Source organism: Artibeus jamaicensis, unplaced genomic scaffold (assembly GCF_021234435.1).
Source record: "Artibeus jamaicensis isolate MK-2021 breed Jamaican fruit bat unplaced genomic scaffold, CSHL_Jam_final scaffold_916, whole genome shotgun sequence".
In the NCBI taxonomy this organism is placed as follows: domain Eukaryota; kingdom Metazoa; phylum Chordata; class Mammalia; order Chiroptera; family Phyllostomidae; genus Artibeus; species Artibeus jamaicensis.
Genome location: NW_026522059.1, coordinates 54,095,874 through 54,115,960, shown reverse-complemented (window position 1 = coordinate 54,115,960; position 20,087 = coordinate 54,095,874). Strand labels below are relative to the sequence as shown.

Here is a 20,087-nt window from a genome sequence, read left to right as displayed (position 1 = left end):
CAGATAGCCTCTCTTTTCCAATGGGGATCAAAATACCATCCTTTCACGGTGACTCTGAGGATTAAAAATCAAGGGCATCTGTAATGCATGGTTCAATAAAGGTTTTATTTATTCCTAACTGCTGATCTCACATCTTTTGTAGCTCTGGGCTTTATCTGGGTCCTCTATCCTTATTCAAAGGTATGTTTATGCTTCTAAACCCAGTCTAATAATTCACTTTGTTGGACACTTGATTCTCTCCATGGGGTTCCACCATACCCATATTTTAGTTTGGATTGGGAAAGCAAGCCACAGCTCCATGATTTGGGAATGTTAGCAAAGAAAGTATACCTATCACTCAGGCAGCCACCCACTGCAGGGACCTTTCCTCCCTTATTTTTTACGTTTTCATCTAATTTCTTCCTCTTTTTCCCCATCTTTTTAATTCCTAAGCCTTGATGTTGACAGTGAGGAAATACACAAAGTCTACATACTTAGACCTGAGACCAAGATTAGTTTCAAGACTGATTACTGGGAATTCAAAAGACAAGAGTATTTAAATGCTGATTTAAATGAATTGGAATCCCAAAAAGTACAGGAAGGAGAAGCCCAACGCCTGTGCCCCTTGGTGTCTGACCCCAAGCTGACTTGGCCATATGTCACCATTTGCCTCCTTAAAGCTGATGCACCTGGATGTAGGCAGAGCTGGTAAATATTTACTTCTGCAGGAGGGAGGACACAGCAATTTCTGCACAGGGTAGGTGATGATGCAGCTCATCTCTGTGTCAATAGTGTAACAAACAATGATGATGTGCAATGATGGCACACTATCTGTTAGGTTCAGAGAAGAGAGCTACTGATGGCCATGACCTCCAGACTCCATCTCTATACCTTCCGGAGCAGTCAGCGCAGAACAGGCTGCTTTCAGCTTGGCTGTCAGCTCTTCATTTCATCATGCCATCTTCACAGGTCACTGCGGGTACTTTTCAATTTAGCCCAAAGGGTTTAAGAATTAATTAATTGTGTCCACTGCTTTCTTGTTATCCTCAGTCTGTCTGTACCTTCTGGCAAACTCTCTGCTAAAAGAAAAGAAAGAAGATGGGGGAGAAGACATGCTGAGATGATGAAGAAACAAATGTGCCAAAGAATAAGAAGCAGTAAACTGCTCTCAAATGCCAAAATGGACAACACAGAGTTGAAGAAACTGCCCCAAGATGGTCTGTCTGAGACAGGGCAAAACTTTGCTGCTGAAGAAAAGGGAAACCAGTACGGTTTCCTTGATTAACTATTCAGATTTCTCTCTCACTATTCCTTTCAGTTTGGGTAAGTAGAGTCTCAGAAAAACAAGTGAAATCAACAAACTGAATTTTTGGCACAACTGAGGGAATTACTCACCCCTTTCAGGCATATTAAGCTTTGCAGGACAACACGGTATTAGTTTATAGTAAATGACTTATGATGAATTTGGATAAAGGGTAGACAAATGTTCTTTGTACTATACTTAGAAATTTTCTCTAAGTTCAATACTATTTTGTAATAAAAGGTCCAAAACATAAAGCTAATACTTAAAAAAACACACCCCTGGTTATGACAGTTAGATAGCTAGTCACAACATAGGTAAACAATCTATTTGATACAGAAGTGATACCTTTCTTCTTTGGACATTCATTCAACCAACAATTACTGAGCCCCAGTGAGAGCCAGGTGCTTCTCTGGTTGGGGGAATATGGATATAAAGAAGAAAGGGAGAGACAGACACAAATCTTCGAGGTCTGTAATGTGATCCATTCTGAGTTTGGATGGTGACATGTGTTGTCCCAAATGAGCAGGGAGGAGGCAGGTGGACTCTCTGCAAGGGCTGGGCTGTTGGGAAGGCCTCTGGGAGGTGCTGCCATCAGAGCGAATCTTGTTGGAGAAAAGAACCAGCTGTGTGAACACCTGGGATGAGCACCCAGCCTAGGAAAACAGCACACACGTGCAGTGTTATGAAACAGGAACCAGGTTGGGGTCTGGAGGGACAATTAATTAATTAACATATTGATTAGTTAATGGAGAAAAACCTAAAGAATATAACTAGTTCAATCTCATCATTAAATAAGAGGGTAAACATGCCTAGGGTGTCTACTTGTTTATATCACATATATAGCTAATGAGAGAGTAGGACTAGTTCTAAAGTCTTTTGGTAGGTGGATTTTACAGTGTTTTCTAAAACAAATTTTTCTCTTTATTTCTTTTTTCAGTCTTCCCTAGGACATCTTCCTTGCAAGGCTTCCAGTCCTTGGACACACAATCATAAAAATAGCCCAAATCTTACATGTAGTGAAGATCAAACAAGAATGAAATAAAAAAATAATAAACCTATTAACCCAACCACAGCAGGTTAATTCTGAAGGGCGCTTATTACTGGCTGGTCACATGGAGTAATGGAGCGAGTTTAAATTTCATTATATACTCATTGGACAAGCAATGTTCACATGCCCAAGTATTTGTTAATTAGTGATCTAGAATTGCTAGACAACAAGAAGGAGCCAACCTGCAGCAGAATTTAGGAGCAGCAGGGTAGGTACAAAGTGACCATATCTTGATTGACACTGTCTTCAAAGATCTACTAATCCCAGTATCTATGTGAATTGTTTTATGACCCAAGTTGAGTTACCAACTGGGTTGGTTGTTGATGGAAAATACTCTAAAATAACAGCACTTAGATTTCTTACTTATCGTGATAAGATTAGAATTTACAGATAGGCTTCTGAAAACCATTCTGTTTCTTTTATGAGAGAATTAAATTGACACTGGAGGAGTAGAGAGAAGAAAACATTGCCTCCGTGAGTCAGGTGTCTGTGGCTCCCATTGTTCCTATATTAGGCTAGGTTTGATTTTCACAATCTAAAATATGGACAGAGTCAATCCAGAAAGTGAGTTACATTTTATTCATGATTGAAATAGTTATGAAAGGTAGATGCATGGTTGAAAAATATTTTCAAAGAAATTTAGCAAATGTAAATTTACTTCCCAGGAGATCTGAGATTCTCATTTCCCAACAAGGCTGTGTGATGGCCACCTTTGTCCATAGGGTTGATCACTAAACTTTGACACAAACACTTAAAAAGTGCTTTGTATTTATAGTTAGTTGTACTCAGTCAGTTGTGGAAATAATTTCTAAGTATATTTCTTGCACACAAAGTTCTAAGTGATGTGTAAAGTACCACAGTGAACATTTCCCCAGTAAACTGGTTGTAGGTATGGTTACACAGTGTCAAATACACCAGCTCTTTGGTTTCTGTGTTGGAATTCGAGAGGACTAGAACATGAAGCTCCTAATGGGATCGAAAAATAGTTTGGACAGATTTGGGAGACAGCTTTACAGGGTCTGGAAAGAGGAGGTGACTGAAAGCTATTGCTCTGAGACCAGAGAAAACCGCTTCTCTTTCTTCCCCCTCTCAGGAAAAAGAACATAGAAGGGGAGCAAGGAGAGGTAAAGAGGGCTGTTCTCCACCCAAACCCCAAAGGTATTATGCCCACCTCCATATTGTACCCTAACAATCAAATGAAGCAGGAAGAATTACTGTGATTATTAAACTAAACTCTGCATATGTTTTCCTTACTTGTAGTGATTGGACATATTGCATAGTCATATATGTATACGGCTCTAGAAACTAGAGACAATTTAAGAAATATGCATGAAAATAGCTTTCCTTATTTGAAAACTGAGACTATAAGTGACTAGAGCATTGCAAGGGGAAGGAGACTAAAGGATACTATTGGCAAAATTCAAATGAGAAATGTATGCTTGCTTTAAGGCAATAATCTAGGACTGGAAAGGAGAGAATAGGTATGAAATATCAACAAAGAATTACCATAATTTTATGACAGGACCTTGTTTTTACAGATTAGTCATCGAGTTAACTGTAAAGGGGATGGATCAAGCCAAGGCCACTTTAGAAAACTTTTGTTCTTCAGGTGATTGTTCAGAGTTGCCCTCCTGAATTTTAATTTGTCATTCCATGAACATGGATAAGTAATGACTTCTCTTTTTTTTTTTTTGCATTCTTTCTCTCCACTTTGTGAAACTCCTTTGACTCTCTCAGCTCTGGTTGAACAATGAAGTCAATGGCATAACTGCAACTTGAGGAGAGAAAAAGGAGTCCCTCAGGGTCTGCATACTCTTCTTCTCAAAGGAAATTAATTTCCATGTTCTTTAGTCAATGCCTAAAAGCATTGAGATCCCTATAACTGATGAAGTCCTGGCAGCGTAGACAGCAAATAAAAGGCCCAGGAAACATAAGCTTTTCACCTGAAGAGGCAAACTGCCTTCACAACAAACAATCCATCTCTCCCAATAAGAACTGAAAAAGATAAGGGTTCTGCTTCACCTACATCCATGCAGGGGCCTGGGAGTAAAAGTTTTCCATCTTAAACTCCAAGGACAGGTGTAAACAAAGGCTCAGAGCTTGCTTGGAGGCTGATTAAAAGAACTAATCAGAAGCCTTTCATCTCTGACCCTTTACCTTTAGTTCTATTCTGGGGTATGGAGGTGATAGGGCTTGTTTCTTTGTGCCCAAGGAAGCGACAGGCAGCCTGCTGATCAATATTCCCCTTTGGTAGTGTCTTCAGAACTTAGAAGAGGGGCCAGAAAATGAAGCAGAAATCAATAACTCAGGTCTAGAAAGAAGGAGGTGATTGTCAAATTAATTCCATTTCTAAAAGAGAAGAAAACAAAGGCAAACCTTTCTGATAATTAGGACATGAACGCACTTTCTAAAGAAGTGAGGAACTGAGAGTCTTGGGTTTTGGTCAGTTTGATGCCCAAGAAGAAATGTGACTAAATTTCTCAAATTTGATATTCTCTGTGCTGTTCACCATGTTTGATTTTCCAGTCATCACTAGTTGGACAATAACTTGTACCCAAAAAAACAAGAAAGAATTTCTGGCAAAAAACCTAAGGCTTTAGAAATAGTTACTTCAACAGATAAATGGGGAAGTTTGGGAGAAATCACAAAGCAATTAAAGACTGGAGGGGTTGATTTATGGGAAAGATTATTCCTTTGATGTTTAGTTGGGCTAATCAATGATTCCTTTTTCCTTTTTGACATGCATTTAGGAAATAGAAGATGAGTAAAGGATTAAGATTAATAACCTACAAATGGCTGAAATAATTTCACAGGAGATAATTGGCCAACATAATTGAATAGATCTAAGAAATTAATTCAAAAAATATTTCTGTCACAACATTTTGTCCCTCAGTCAACCCTCTTATGATTTCTTATATTGAATATACACTTACTGGCTCTTGGTTCTTCTAAAATAGAAAAAATTACAATTTAAATTTTTAATAGAAAAATGTTTGAAATATGAAAACAATTGTCTTTAAGAAACAATAAAAACTCACCCCATGAATTATTTAAAATTACATCAACACGTATCAGAAAGAGATGAAAGGACTGAATCTGTCTCTTCTGTTATGTAAAATCTCTTGTGGGAAATATGTTTTACAGTTTTTAAATGTATTTTTTATTGCTACCACTGCCACCCAAATTATTTCCTTTTTGAATTTAAAAATTTAATAAATTCACTCTTCTAATTAACAGAGGATTAAGATTTTAAGGATCTGATTCAGACAACACGGTATCTACTCAATTCTTATTTGATTTTTAAAAATTAAAAGCCATAAGCCAGAGGTGGGTGCTCAATTAGTTACATTATTACAGTTAGTACCAGCAAATACTCTGCTTGGTAGGTGTTTAGTGAACACATTCTATGCCTGTTATGCAGTGGCAGCCCACCTGGTCTTCCTCCTTCATCTCATATACACTGGATCATGCCACTTGCCAACTTAATCATGTCACTTGTCCTCTAAGTCCCTTCAGAGGGGATGTCCCTGACAGAACTACATCAAGCAGCATACGCAACTCCTGGCATACTTCTTGATTTTCCCAGAGTATCTATCGCTCTTTCGAGTCATATTATTTATTCACTTACACATTTGTTATTTGTCTTCTTCATTAGTTAGTCCGCTCAATGAACGAGTGACTGTTCTGGCTGTTTCAGGGTCCCCAGCATTTGCAGGGTCTCCAGCATGCAGCACAGGGTAGGCACCTGATGTACATTTGTTGGAAGAAAGGCAGGAAAGAAGAAAGCAAGGTAATAAAAAGAGAGAAGGGAGGGAGGAAGAGTAATGCAGGAAGCCATCACCACGGAGCTCTGGAATGGAGCAGGAATGTCACACTACGAGCTCCAGAAAAGCAGAGCCAAGGCCTCTCTCTTACCAGTACACTCCTTGTGCCAAGCACATTTGAAGATATTTTAGAGAGAATAGAAACTTAAAAAATAAGCTAAAATTTATGGTTAAGGATAATTACAAAAAGGTAAATGGAGTAACACAGTAGTCCCCCCTCACCCATGCAGGATATTTTCCAAGATTCAAAGTAGGTGTTTGAAACCTAGGATAGTACTAAACCCTATATTTTTCCTATACATATATACTTATGGTAAAGTTTAATTTATAAATTAGGCACTGTAAGAGACTAGCAACAATAATAGTAAAATAGAACAAATGTAACAATATACTATATAAGAGTTACGTGAATGTAAATTTATCCTAGAGTACAAGCTAGTGTGTATCAGAGATGGGGGCTGAGGACAGGCCATCTAACTCCAGGACTTGAGCTTATAACCACATGTGATCTAGAAACCAATGGGATAGGACTCCCACTTTCACTGGGAGACAAGGCTCACATAGTGGGGCATGAAGAACAGACCAGAAAACAGGTGGTGGGGTGGCACAGTCATAATGAGGGTATAGGAGAGGCAGAGGTGAAGAGTTCTGAAATAATTCTCCAGCTCATGAGGGTGAACTTGTCCATTGGAGCCTTTCCTGACTTTCTGTTTTATTCTGTGCTCCAAACACAGAACTCATCCAACAAATGTTTCTTGATCTGATAAGTAGGATGACTGTTAGGACTACTAATAAAAGTAGTGAGATGAGGTAAAAATGGTTGGGCCTAGGTCATTGAGACATAAAGGATAGAGCAATTATTAGAAATTTAGGTAACTTGATAAGGTGCATGAGAAAGATGGGAAGGACATTTAAGACAGAGACAAATTAGGGAATTAAGAAACTTCTGTGTCAACTAGAATAATGGAGTAATGATAAAATAGTAATTAATAAGATTAACAAACTATTAGAAATGATCATTGACAGATGAAATAATGAACAAATATGGTATACACATACAATAAAATATTGTTCGGCCCTAAAAAGGAAGGAAATTCTGATATGCTACAGCATGGATAAATCTGGCAGACATTATACTGAGTGAAATAAGCCAGACACAAAAGGACAATTACTGTACAATTCAGCTTATATGAGGTACCTAGAAAGTCAATTTTATAAACACAGAAAATAGAATAGAGAGGCTAGATAAAGTGAGGAAGAATGAGGAGTTATTGTTTAATGGGTATAGAGTAACTTTTGGGATGATGAAAAAGTTCTGGAGATGTATAGTGGCAATGGTTACACAACAATGTGAATATACCTAATACCACCAATTTGTACTTAAAAATGGTTAAATTGGTATATTTTATGTTTTGTGCATTTTATCAAAATAAAACAAACAGACAAACTATTAGATATGGGAGAGAGAAAAGTGAAAGATGGAAGATGGCTCTGCATTTTATAATTAAATGAATGGAGGATGGCTGAAAGGAGAGATCAGGAGGCTAGCTGAGATGCAGGAGGGTGTTTCTGGAGTGGATTTGAACGTGCCTGTGAACATTTCAGTTAACCAGCAAGCACTGGGTCTCCATCATCTGGCACTCAGTTAAGGAGAATACATGAGAGGGAGGAATTCACAGGGGTCATGATGAACAAATCAGGCGACAGGCTTTTGACACAAGCTTGCTGAGGTGCTTAATTCATTTATTCACTACTTGCATATTTCTAAGGGAAATAATAGACTTAAAATGTTGTCTGGGTTATAACCTTTGGGGTTACATCTTTAGGGCTGCTTTGAAGTAATTCATACAGAGAAAATTTATTAGTTCCTTCTAAGTGCCAGGAACTGCCTTGGGTTTTTTTCTCTGTGGATAAAAGCTCCTTCCTGAGGCTGAATTCCTTCATCCCACAGCACACAGCCTGGGAGTCAGACTGGGTGGATTCACCACAGAACACTCCAAACCTGCCTTCATATAGGCAACACAGGACCCAGCAGGACCATGCCCTTGGCACCACCCTAAGCAATCTTGATAAAATGAGTGACCATTTCTGTGGGCTCGTGGAGAGATTTCCAGATGCCTTATCTAGGCCCTGGAATCAGGCACCCACGCCTGACTCACCCCCATGTTTGCCAGCAGATCCTGGAGGCCCACAATGTGAGGAAATCAGCAATACACAATTGGGGAGGTCTTTTGTATGGCGACCAAGCTTCACTTTTCCTGGCTTGAAATAGCACTTATTCTATGGCAACATGACAAGCTGGGGCACCTCTATTCAGATGTTCAGTGCAACCTTCTACAGTTTTATGTTAAATTGACTGACAAGGGATGCTGCCTTTATGTTATAGTTTCATCCACAAAATGATTAAAACACCCATTCACTGTGGAGTACAGCAGAGGAAATGTAGTCAATAATGCTGTAATAACTATGTATGGTGCCAGGTGGGAACTGGAAATATCAGGGGGAACACTTTATAAAGTACATAATTGTCTAACTACTATGCTGTACACCAGAGACTAATACAGAATGGTGTTGAATGTGAACTCTAATTGAAAAAAAAAAGAATATAACACTGTAACATTAAAATTACACTGAAAATCTTCTGGATTTTTATAGAGAATGTAATTACTATCTTTAGTGTCAGATGGGTACTAGATTTATCAGGATGATCACTTCATAAGTCATATAAATGTCTAATTACTAAATCTAATATGATATTGTGTATCAACTATAATTCAGAAATAATAAATAACTCCAGGATTTGAGCTTATAACCACATGTGATCTAGTAACCAATGGGATAGGAGAAGAGTGAAGGATTAAGATTAATAACCTACAAATGGCTGAAATAATTTCACAGGAGATAATTGGCCAACATAATTGAATAGATCTAAGAAATTAATTCAAAAGATATTTCTGTCACAACATTTTGTCCCTCAGTCAACCCTCTTATGATTTCTTATATTGAATATACACTTACTGGCTCTTGGTTCTTCTAAAATAGAAAAATTACAATTTAAATTTTTAATAGAAAAATGTTATTTATTTTTTAAAGTTTTTTAAAAGTTAAATTTATTGAGGTAACATTGGTTAATAGATTTATGTAGGTTCTGGGCATACTATTATTCTATAACACATTAACCACATATTATATTATTTGTTCAACTCCCCAAGTCTCCTTTGATAACTATTTACCCATCCCCCCAATATCCCCATCTACCTCGCCTTACCTACCTTCGTCTCTGTTAATCATCATGCTGTCGTCTGTCAATGAGTTTTTTCTTAATCCCCTCACCTTTTTCACACAGCCCCACTATTTTCCTCCCCTCTGATAGTTGTGAGTTCTCTATTTTGTGTCTGTTCCCATTTTGTTTGTTAGGTTATTTTGCTTATTAGATTCCACATATTAATGAAGTCATACGTAGTTTTCTTTCTAAAAAAAATATATTTTTTGAAAACCACCCATCTACTTTAAGAATTTTTAATATCTACATGCCCCCTTTTATATGAATGTATTACCATCCAAAAATCTTACCTTAAATTTAAATAGTTGCAAAGGAGATGACTTCCAGTGTATTGAAAATATTTAAATCTGTAAATAAAACTTTACCTCATTTTCAAATGCATCCAGGGCAATACCAGTAGCACAGTTATTTAATAACTACCATTTTCTGTTTAAAATACTAGCACAAGATTTTCATAAACAGTCATAAATTTGACATAAATTTATTTTATCTTCAAAGTTACATTTCCAGTCTACATCTCTTTCAGAATATTATCCTAATGTAATATATTTATATGTTTGAGAATTTATTTTACTAATTATTTACAATTTGTTCCTAGAAAAATATACATAATTAAAACTTAGTATTTAAGTAAAAGACCTGTACTCAGAAAATTATATAACACTGAAGAAACAAATTAAGGAAGACACAAACAAATGGAAGCATATACCATGTTTACGGATTGGAATAGTTAACATTATCAAAATGTCCATACTACCCAAAGAAATTTACAGATTCAATGCAATATCTATTAAAGTACCAGTGACATACTTCACAGACATAGAACAAACACTTCAAAAATTCAGATAGAACCATAAACGACCCAGAATAGCAGCTGCAATTTTGAAAAAGAAGAGCAAAGTATGAGGGATCACAATATCTTATATCAAACTGTATTATAAGGCCACTGTAATCAAAGTAGCCTGGTATTGGCATAAAAATAGGCACGTGGACCAATGGAACAGAACAGAGAGCCCAGAAATAAACCCAAGTCTCTATGGTCAATTAATATTTCACATAGGGGGTAGCAACATAAAATGGAGTAAAAATAGCCTCTTCAACAAATGGTGTTGGGAGAACTGGACAGCTACGTGCAAAAAATGAAACTCGAGCACCAACTTATACCACACACAAAAATGAATTCAAGGTGGATAAAAGACTTAAATATAAGCCGTGACACCATTAAAGTCCTAGAGGAGAACATAGGCAGGAAAATCTCAGATATTTCATGCAACAATATTTTTACTGATATGTCCCCTGAAGCAAAGACATTAAGGAAAGAATAAAAAAATGGGATCTCATCAAAATAAAAAGCTTTTGCATGGCTAAAGAAAACAATATTAAGATAAAAAGAGAGCCAACTGTATGGGAAGGCATATTTGCCAATGATACCTCAGACAAGGGTTTAATCTCAAAAATACACAAAGAATTTACACAACTCCACTAAAACAATGTGATAAACAATGGAATATTATTTAGCCATAGAAAGGCATAAAATGCTGACATGCAATGTCATGGATGAACTTTGAAGACATTATGCTAATTGAAATAAGACTGTTATTGAAGGACAAATATTATATAATTCCACTTGTACAAGGTACTTAGAGTAGAGCAGTCAAATTCATAAAGATAGAAAGTCAAAACTAGTGGCAGGGGGAGGGATAATAGAGAGTTAGTTTTAGGGGGTATAGTGTTTCACTTTTAGAATATTAAAGAGTTGTAGAGATTGGTCATACAAAAATATGTATTAACGCTATTGAACTGTACACTTAAAAATACTTAAGAGAGTAAATTTTATGATAAATGTATTTTGTAACAGTTTTTATAAATTTTCATTAACTTTGTGTATATACTAAAATATCATGCATTGTACATTTTAACTAAGTCACTTGTGTGATGGGAATTATACCTCAATAAAGCCATTGAACATTTCTTAAATTCATAATTAAAATCATTATTTACTTTCACAATTTCTACAGATTAGAATTTAAGAGAGGCTGGTTCTGGTTTAGAGTGTCTCCTAAGGTAGTGGTCAAGGTACCAGTCAGTGCAGCAGCCACATCTGAAGGCCTGGCTGGGGCCAAAGGATCCACTAACAAGATAAATCATCACATGGCCGGGGCTGATTCTGGTTGCTGTTAAAAGGCCTCAGTGCCTCCCCACATGAGTCTCTCCCACTGTTGCTTGAGTAGCCTTACAACATGATGTATGCCTTTCCCCTAAGCAAGAAACTCAAAAAGAGAAACTTCACCATTTTCTAATCAAATAAATAACAGACGTTACAAGAATACATAGAGGTAAGTCTGGTATAGTCTAAACCAGGGGTATCCAAACTTTTGGCATCTCTGGGCCACACTGGAAGAAGAAGAGTCTTGGGCCACACATTAAATACACAAACACTAATGAAAACAACAACAACAACAATCTCATGACATTTTAAGTAGATTTATGATTTTGTGTTGGGCTGCATTCATAGCCATCCTGGCCCACATGCGGCCCATGTGCCATGGGTTGGACAACCCTACAACCCTTTTCTATACTTTCCGAGTGTTGATAGCTTCTAAAATATTGGTCATTGGATTGTATAGTAAGGAGACAAAATTCTAAAGAATCTCTAGGAAGTCTGATGTGTTGTTAGAGTGTTTACAAACACTTTAGAAAACCAGACCTCCCAGGAACATTTGGGACACATTTCAACTTTCACAATGGCCAAAGAGGAAGCTAATCTCCCAGTTTTAACTCCTGGAACTAATGGAACCAACAGAGAATCAAAGCCTTGAGGAGTGACCAAAGTACACATCAAATGACCAGGAAATTACTTATTGTGTTTATGCAAACTAGAAGTATAATGGTCTTTTTCCTAGGAATTATAGAAGAATATTTTGGCAAAGAAAGGTATCTAATTTTTCTATCTAGTACACTGGAACTGAGATTTAGCCCAATTTATTCTAATTTTTAGTGTTATCCAGAGATGAACATAGCTGAAATTAATGAAGTTATGTTTTAGGATCACCACTCATGTTGGCCCATTCCAACTTTAGAAGGGGCCTTGTGTTCAGTTGGTGTTATATTTTTAAAAATTTTAAAAGATAAGATGTTTTACAATAGTTAAGATTCCCATATCTTTCCACTTTCTCCTCCATCACATTTCAGCAGATAGTATTGGTGTGGTCTTAAACATTTTACTTCTGGCAATGATGGTAGCTTATACAAAATACTGATGTCAGTGAAAATGATGTACAGTTCATAAGACAACACTACAAGAAAACCATCAAGGACAAATTGAATGTGTGTTATCCATTCCAAAAGTGTTTACAAGTAGTGACTTCACAAAAATATTTTTAGTGTCCTAAAATCTTACACTCATAAATAAAAGAAACTTGATAATAATTGTTAAGATTTACATGATATTACCAGTAACATGTTGTGAAACTGAAAAAAATGTGTAGGTAATTAGTCAATAATATTGTAATAACTGTGTATGGTGTCACCTGGGTACTGGAACTATCAGGGGAATTACCTTGTAAAGTATATAATTTTCTAACCACTATGTTGTACACCTAAAAACTAAACCAAATAATATTGAATGTCAACTGTAATTGAAAAATAAAATTTTAAAAACTTAAAAAATATCTGTCAACCATGTTAAAGGAAAGTCTATATTATCTTTAGGGAACATTCTGTTATAAAATCAGTGTTAGAGAAGCACTTAAAGAGTATGTCATCAAAAACATAGGCTAAGTGTTTTAGAGATATGTGAAATAATTAGTGAATAAAATATATTGTTTTTATTGATTTGGGGATCTTTTTGTGATATGTTGTTAACTTTTTTAAACTTATAATTTATAGTGCTTCTTTTCTCACTAAAAAGAAAAAAATTTATACATAGCACATCCATATACACAGAGTACTGAAATAATGAAAGTACAGATGTAATAATATTAGGTATTAATTTAAATATCAATAGTGTTTTACTGTAATTATTGCATTTTATAAAATTCTGACAGAATAAGTACATTAAAATATTTATTTTTGCTCATATTTTGGCTATCTCATTGTTATTTTAAGAGATCTGATTTGTTAATTTACAGTTAAGATAGCATTTGTCTCATCTTTAATATATCACCTTTCTAAATAAAAATATTTACTTCTTTTAATATTTTTAATTAATGGCTATATGCTTATGTTACACCTAGCCAAAATATCTAAAATGCCTAAATAAAATTATATTAATAAAAATTAAAATATCCCTATTTATTATTAATGCCGAGGCATCATAATAAACTCTGAGTTATAATTTCTATAATTTAAGTTTATGTCACTTGCCTATGTGTTATTGGTGGGAAAAAAGTCATTTACTAAACACACAAATTAAAATGTCAGCCCTAGAGGAATACTATGTATTCAAACTATCTCAGAAAGATAACAAATTAACATTCTCTAAAAATCATTTATTAGTCAAGAATTTTCAGATTGCAAATGACAGAAAACCCAACTGAAACTGAAAAAATCCAACTGAAACTGATGAAAAAAAGCTTCCTGGTCATAAGTAGGATGTGTAGGGAGAGGGACCTGGCAGGGCATGCAGGCCTGGACTCCATCCATATTACAGCCTTGCTTACCTCTGGGTTGGCTCTGTTCTCAAACAGACACTCCCGTCCAACTCTGAGATTACAACTCACAACTCCAAACCTAGCAGAGAAAAGTTACTGTGCCTTTCTCTCAACAGTTGGTTTCTCCTTAGCTTTGATAAACCTACTTAGATACCCAGCACTGGAGCCAGAAAGGGGCACTATGCAGATAGGCCAGGGCTGAGATGGGATGTGTTTTATTAAAGACAGGAAAAAACACCATAGACAGAAAATGAATTGCTCAGTATGAGTATGAAGTGTAAAAGAATCTATCTGATATTAAACTTTAAAAAGTGGTTTTATAGATGCTACCTCTGAGACATCGTGTGTGTGTGTGGTTTATTTGGTAAGTGGCATGTGGCATGTAGTATGTGATGTGTGGTATGTATTGTCCATGGTATATGTAATGTATATGTGTTTATGTGGTGGTGTATGTGATGTATGTGTGGCATGTGCTGTGTGTGATATAGATATGTATGGTGTGTGTGATGTGTGTGCTTATGTGCTTGTATGCTATGATGTGTGTTTGGTGTGTGTTGTACATGGTATATATCTTATGTGTGGTTTGTGTGTGTGGTGTGGTGGGTGTAATATGTGCATATGATATGTGGTATGTGCTGTGTTGTATGGTACGTGTGGTAGATGTATGTGCTATGTGTGCTCATATAGCATGTGTTGTATGATAGGTGCTGTGGTGTGTGTGGTATGTATGATGTGTGTATATGCTGTGTGTGTATTTCTGCTGCCTACATGGAAAACAGAATATTCCCAGTAAAATATTTATGGTGGTCAATGGCATTAGAGAGATCTTCCAGTGCTGTCAGAAATAAAGCTCCGATAAGGTCATAGTTAAATGTTAAAGCACTATAAATTAGATGAGAAAAAAGCCGCCTGGCAAAGCAAACAGTATGGGTGGGAGTTGAAAGAGAGAAACATAGTATACAGAGTCTAAAGTGGACATGTTGACATTTCATGCGGTTCACTAACTCTACTTTGTGGCCTTCATAAATTTCACTCAGAATTACAGTCAGTGAAATTAATGAAATCACAGGCTGTTCAACAAAAGAAGTATCAATCTATAGTTTCCCACTGGGTCAGTGAGACCTCAACTTATTACAGCTATGCTTCATATCATCAAGTGCTGGGCACTGAGTTTACTTAAACTACCAGTAAGGGCTTTCATGCAAATTCTTTGTATTGATCTTTCTCAACAAAGTTCAGGTAACTTTTGGAGCTGGAAACCCTGATTCAAAGGCAATCAAATAAAAAACCTTGGGTCTAGCAAATCAGTTTCAGTCTTTACTTTCCTCCTTCAAATTTCTTAAAAGCTGTTTGTTTGTAAAAATATTTGTTTTTTTATTGTTCCAAATAGAAGAAAATGGAGAAAACAATTGCTCTTTAAAACACATCACTTCCTGCATACAGGTCTTTTACCTCCTTGGTTAGGTTTATTCCCAGATATTTTATTTTTCTTTTTGCTATATCGAATGGGATTTTTTCCTTGATTTCTGCTTCTGCTGATTCATTGTTAGTATACAAAAATGCCTTTGATTTCTGGATATTGACTTTGTATCCTGCTGTTTTGCCAAATTCATTAATTAGTTCGAGCAGTTTTTTGGTAGAGTCTATAGGATTTTCCATGTACACTATCATGTCATCTGCAAATAGTGACAGTTTTGTTTCCTCCTTTCCTATTTGAATGCCTTTTATTTCCTTTTCTTGTCTGATCGCTGTGGCCAAAACTTCCAAAACTATATTGAATAGAAGTGGTGAAAGTGGACATCCTTGTCTTGTTCCTGATCTTAGTGGAAAAGCTTTTAGTTTTTGCCCATTGAGTATGATATTGGCTGTAGGTCTCTCATATATGGCCTTTATTATATTGAGGAATGCTCCCTCTATTCCCACTTTGCTGAGTGTTTTTATCATAAATGGGTGTTGTACCTTATCAAAAGCTTTTTCTGCGTCTATTGATATGATCATGTGGTTTTTGTCTTTGCTTTTGTTTATGTGATGTATTACATTTACTGATTTGCGAATGTTGAACCATCCTTGCATCCCTGGGATGAATCCCACTTGGTCATGGTGTATAATCTTTTGGATATATTGTTGGATGCGATTTGCCAATATTTTGTTGAGGATTTTATTATCTATGTTCATCAGTGATATTGGCCTGAAGTTTTCTTTCTTTGTTGTATCTCTATCTGATTTTGGAATTAGGATGATGCTGGCTTCATAAAAGGAGTTTGGGAGTTTTCCATCCTTTTGCGTTTTTTGGAATAGTCTGTGAAGAATAGGGGTTAGCAGCAATTCCACTGCTAGGATTATACCCCAAGAATCCTAAAACATCAATATCAAAGAACCTATGCACCCCAATGTTCATAGCAGCACAATTTACAATAGCCAAGAGTTGGAAGCAACCTAGGCGCCCATCAGTAAATGAATGGATCAAAAAATTGTGGTACATATACACAATGGAATTCTATGCAGCAGAGAGAAAGAAGGAGCTACTACCCTTTGCAACAACATGGATGGAACTGGAAAGCATTATGCTGAGTGAAATAGACCAGGTGTTGAAAGACAAATACCATATGATCTCAGCTTTAACAGGAAGCTAAACAACAAAACAAACAAGCAAGCAGAATAAAAATAAAGACACTGAAATAGAGAACAAGTGGGCAGCGACCAGAGGGGAGAGGGAAGGGAATTTAAGGGGAAAAATGGGGAGGGATTTTGAGGAACAAGTATGAAAGACACAGGGATGAGGACTGGGGGGGGGGGAGGAAATGGGAGGGAGGTGGGGAGACGGGGCGGGGGGGCTGGGATGGGAGAAATAGACAAAAAACTGTACTTGAAAAATAACTAAATAAAATTAAAAAAGAAAAGCCCTAAAAAAACCACATCACTTCCAAAACTGGAGATAAAAGTAGACATTATAGAGATGTTATTACATGTGTTTATTTCCTGAAGGCTATTGCATATGTATCCAAATGTATATGTGAGTCTGAGTGTATCAATAACAGACTGAACTTGAAGACATTTTAAAGAAAGGTTCTACTAGTACACCTTATTGATTTTCCACAATAAAACATAGATTAGAAAGTAGAATTTTTTTTTGGTTATGTAAAAAATTTATATGCAGTATATCAAATATAATAGTGATCAAGTCTCATATTAAAGGAAAATATTACATGCTTGTTATAGATCAAAAAACAATAACAAAACTGAGACCAAATTTACACTGGAAATTGAAGATTTCATTTCATATGCCAGGTCTACAATTTACTGCTTAGAGATATAATTCAGGTTATTATGACCTCTATTTTTCTATGCGGAGATGCCTGTTCTCTATTATTTTAAGACAGTGATTCTCAACCGGTGTGCCATAAATTTTTTTAAATACACAATACCTGACTATTTTGTCAGAGATACTGACTTCTTTTTCCTTAGAATGTCAAATAAAAAATGACAACAGAAGATGGACGCATAGGTAGACACAGTTTGCCTCCTCGTACAACCAAAAGAAGAACAACTAATTTTTTTAAAGTAATCAGAATTGCCAGAAACTTGAACTGTATGAAAGTCCAACAACCAAGGAGTTAAAGAAGAAACATTTATCCAAACTGGTAGGAGAGACAGAGATGGGCAGAGGACATGAAGAGGACTCTCAGCAAGGTGGTGGCTGGTACAGCGGGTGAGGTGGTGGCTGGTGGAGTGGGCAGTCTCCCATTTGTGTGTGGATAAACTGGGAGGAACAACTGGGGAGCAAGGCAGACCACAAAACCTAGGGTTCCAGTGTGGGGAAATAAAGCCTCAAAACCTCTGACTGAAAAAACCTATGGGGGTTGAGGTAGTGAAAGAAACTCCCAGCCTCACAAGAGAGTTTGTTGGTGAGACTCACAGGGTCCTAGAACTTACATAAAACCACCTACCTCGGAATCAGCATCAGAGGGGCCCGATTTACTTGTGGGTAGTAGAGGAAGTAACTGAAAGCTGACCGAGAACCGAACAAGTGGCATTTTTCCATCTCAGACCCCTCCCCCACATATGGCACCACAGCAAAGCAAAGTGGGTTGTCCTGCCTTGCCGAATGCCTAAGGCTCTGCCCCTTATACTTAACAGGTATGCCAGAACAAATAAGTATGGCCCAAATGAAAGAACAGATCAAAGCTCCAGAAAAAATACAGCTAAGCAATAAAGATATAGCCAAACTATCAGATGCACAGTTCAAAACACTGGTAATCAGGATGCCCACAGAAGTGGCTGAGTATGGTCATAAAATAGAGGAAAAAGTGAAAACTATAAAAAATGAGATAAAGGAAAATGTACAGGGAATCAACAGTGAGGGGAAGGAAACTGGGACTAAAATCAATGGTTTGAACCAAAAGGAAGAAATAAACATTCAACCAGAAAAGAATGAAGAAATAAGAATTCAGAAAAATGAGGAGAGGCTCAGGAACCTCTGGGACAACCTTAAACATTCCACTATCTGAATCACAGGGGTGCCAGAAAAAGGAGAGGAAGAATGAGAAATTGAAAACTTATCTTAAAACATAATAAAGGAGAATTTCCCTAATCTTGCAAAGGAAATAAAATTTAAGGAAGTACAGGAAGCTCAGAGAGTCCCAGAAAAGCTGGACTCAAGGAAGCACACACTCAAGGCACATCATAATTACATTACCCAAGATTAAAAATAAGGAGAGAATCTTAAAAGTAGCAAGAGAAAAGGAGACAGTTACCTACAAAGGAATTCCCATTAGACTATCAGCTGATTTCTCAAAAGAAATTTTTCGGGCAAGAAGGGGCTAGAAAGAAGTATTCAAAGTCATGAAAAGTAAGGACCTACATCCAAGATTCTTCTATCCAGCAAAGCTATCATTTAGAATGGAAGGGCAGATGAAGGGCTTCCCAGATAAGGTAAAGGAGTTCATAATCACCAAGCCCTTTTTATATGAAATGTTAAAGGTACTTATTTAAGAAAAAGAAGATGAAAAATATGAACAGTAAAATGACAACAAACTTACAACTATCAACAACCTAACCTAAAAAATAAAACACAAAAATGAACTAAGAAAACAACTAGAACAGGAACAGATTCACAGGAATACAGATCACATGGAGGATTATCAGCAGGGAGGGGGAGTGGGGAGAATGGGGGAAAAGGTACAAGAAATAGGAAGCATAATTGGTAGATATGAAATAGACAGGGGGAGGTTAAGAGTAGTATGGGAAATGGAGAAACCAAAGAACTTATATGTATGACCCACAGACATGAACTAAGGTGGGAAAGTGGTGGTGGGAGAGAAGGTACAAGGTGATGGGGAATAAAGGAGAGAAAATGGAACAACTGTAATAGCATAATCAATAAAATACATTAAAAAAACAAAAAAGAAAAAAATCATAACAGCCGACACAACAATAGCCATCCAGTATGAATGCCCTGTCTTGAGCCATAAAATATATAGTTCATATAATAGAGTCCATCTTATTGTTCATTTCACATAATAAGGTGTGTCTGATTGGTTAATTCTTTTTTTTTTAAGATTTTATTTATTTATCTTTAGAGGGGAAGGGAAGGAGAGAGGGAGAGAAATATCAATGTATGGTTGCCTCTCATGTGTCCCCTGCTGGGAACTGACCTGCAACCCAGGCATGCCCTGACTGGGAATCGAACCGCGATACTCTGGTTCGCAGGCCCATGCTCAATCCACTGATGATTGGTTAATTATTGGTACCAGAAATCCTTATATACAGGTAGAGGCACCTGACTTTTTAAAAGTCATTTTAGAGCAAAAAAGGTAGGTAGTTCTTTGGGTTTTTAAAATATAATTTGTTAATTATGCTATTACAGTTGCCCCATTTTCTCCACTTCACTCCCCTCTGCCCTGCACACCCCTTCCCACCCACATTCCCCCTTCTTAGTCAATGGTTTATACATATAAATTCTTTGGCTTCTACCTTTCCTATACTATTCCTACCCTCC

At 36.6% G+C, this 20,087-nt stretch overlaps 1 long non-coding RNA gene across 1 annotated transcript in view; it reads left to right on the top strand.

Annotated features, from left to right (window-relative positions):
* The window catches only part of LOC128626708 (uncharacterized), a 30,165-nt gene extending 27,823 nt beyond the window's left edge, over positions 1 to 2,342 (top strand). The window contains exons 2-3 of the long non-coding RNA XR_008390750.1: positions 1,030 to 1,302; positions 2,220 to 2,342. This is a non-coding gene — a long non-coding RNA (uncharacterized LOC128626708). The remainder of the gene's footprint in view (positions 1 to 1,029; positions 1,303 to 2,219) is intronic.
* Positions 2,343 to 20,087: the final 17,745 nt, after the last annotated feature.